Consider the following 2,418-nt stretch of genomic DNA (forward strand, 5'->3'; position numbering starts at 1 on the left):
AGAAGCAAACGCAAGCAGTCTTTTGTTAAGAAAACGACCCTCAGCCAGGCGTGGTCCAGGAATTGTATCCGTGGACCGCAATGTGCGTTCGAAATGTCGATGTTCATGTGTCCTGCAGTTCACACGTTGACGCGCAATTAGCTGCGTTCTTCATCGACCCACGAGCCAAGTGATCCACCGTTCAGGGTAATCGTAAAATTTTGTATTTCAAACTCTTTAGATCTTTAGAGTGTTATTTTCATTATTAACACGCATCACATTCGATACCCACATCACTCTCCCACCCGGCGCGTGCGGGAGAGCGAATTCGGGCGTCGCCAACGTATTTGTTTGTTTGTTCGATCGTTGACGACACGATCGCGTCCAAGGACGGAAACCGTCGGAGAAACGCCCAGTGGCACGCTCCTCTCGACGGTCGGGCGTAAAGTACATTTAAAAACCTTGAAAAGTACGAACGCACACAAGGAATGCGAGCGCGCGTCCTGTCGCTGAATCGTGGGTTGCGAGATTCGAACAGACACACGGCCGGCGACGATCGGTCTAACTAATGGACACATAGTTTTTCAAAGACTCGCTATCGTCGCTTCTCAGCCGGTCCGTAAACAACACACATCGATCAGGCGGACGCACGAATCTTACCACGGTGCGTGTTTCGTAGATTCCAGGTTACCCGCAAGTACCTCTCTCTCCCTCTCGAAAGAGGAATCTCGATCCGTCCTTTTTGGACAATGGAGAAATCTTTTTATCGCAACACGGATGGCAAAGAAACAACCAAAGCGTAGGAGCGTGGGGACGAGAGCGACGAAAAGAACGTCGCGAAAACAAAGTTTCGACGGTTGCTCGTTCTAATACATCGTAGTTTCAACTCTCTCAGTTTTAACCACTCCTAGACGCTTCGTAAACTTTTAACAATTCTTCGCCTCCGCGAGTTTCATTTCGAATAGAGCGAACGCAACACGGACCAAAAAAACTCCGGTGATGCCAGATCATTTAGCAAAGATCAGACGGCGGGTCATCTGTATTCCTTTTCTCTCTTTTTTATATCTTTCCATTTAACTAGGGTGTCGCAACGACGGGTACATTTATATATTTATATATATTGTATTTCAATTTTAATGATCCTTCACTTTCGGTTTGTAATAATATGATCCTTCTTTCATTTCGATCCTTCATATTGTAGGTTAACCAACAGAAGTTTGTTTTTTTACGACTTGTATTTTTGTGGTTTGTTTGTTTGTTTCTTACGACTTGTTTGTACCCGATCAAGTAGACGACGACCCATAAGTATAAGTTAGAGAGATAAAGGTCGAGAGACCTCACGCAAGCGTCTTTTACTTCCATTCACATCAGCCAGAGAGAAATGGTCCGGCGTCGTGCTCTTTGGCGCCGTTGGTCGCACAGTTTTTTTGCCGGCGGTTCCGAACGGACGGGAGAAACGCGATGAGTAATCAAAGCGACCTCCGCACGTAACCGTGTCGGTGTAATTTTACCGCATCGCAGCGTTTTGGTATTTGTTTCTTATTGGCTCGAACCCGAGATTTATGTGTTTTGTGTCATGTATATGGTATTATTTATTATATCTTTCTCGTTTTGTATAATTTTTGGTCCGAGCTCAATAAACTTTTATATCGCTTTATCAATGATCCATTCAGTTAGGTTTTCTCTTGTATTTTTAATTTGTTAATGATCCTTCCGCAGGTTCACCTACGGAAACCTTGTTACGACTTTTACTTCCTCTAAATAATCAAGTTTGGTCATCTTCCCGGTAACATCGGCAATGCCGAGACATTGCCGCGCACCAGTCCGAAGACCTCACTAAATCATTCAATCGGTAGTAGCGACGGGCGGTGTGTACAAAGGGCAGGGACGTAATCAACGCGAGCTTATGACTCGCGCTTACTGGGAATTCCTCGTTCATGGGGAATAATTGCAAGCCCCAATCCCTAGCACGAAGGAGGTTCAGCGGGTTACCCGGGCCTTTCGGCCAGGGAAAACACGTTGATTCCTTCAGTGTAGCGCGCGTGCGGCCCAGAACATCTAAGGGCATCACAGACCTGTTATTGCTCAATCTCGTGCGGCTAGAAGCCGCCTGTCCCTCTAAGAAGATTTGTTTGTACGTTGGTAGTAAAAACCCACCGACCGAAGTCGGGGGCCTTCGAGATACCATAAGTTACGTCTATTTAACAGGCTAGAGTCTCGTTCGTTATCGGAATTAACCAGACAAATCGCTCCACCAACTAAGAACGGCCATGCACCACCACCCACCGAATCAAGAAAGAGCTATCAATCTGTCAATCCTTCCGGTGTCCGGGCCTGGTGAGGTTTCCCGTGTTGAGTCAAATTAAGCCGCAGGCTCCACTCCTGGTGGTGCCCTTCCGTCAATTCCTTTAAGTTTCAGCTTTGCAACCATACTTCCCC

The 2,418-nt window shown here is 46.5% G+C and overlaps 1 non-coding gene across 1 annotated transcript; it reads right to left on the minus strand.

Annotated features, from left to right (window-relative positions):
* Positions 1–34: 34 nt before the first annotated feature.
* Positions 35–189, minus strand: LOC143308108 (5.8S ribosomal RNA). Its single transcript, XR_013065114.1, has one exon. It is a non-coding gene; the product is annotated as a 5.8S ribosomal RNA (ribosomal RNA).
* Between the last annotated feature and the right edge of the window lie 2,229 nt (positions 190–2,418).

Source organism: Osmia lignaria, unplaced genomic scaffold, assembly GCF_051020975.1.
Source record: "Osmia lignaria lignaria isolate PbOS001 unplaced genomic scaffold, iyOsmLign1 scaffold0153, whole genome shotgun sequence".
Classification (NCBI taxonomy): Eukaryota; Metazoa; Arthropoda; class Insecta; order Hymenoptera; family Megachilidae; genus Osmia; species Osmia lignaria.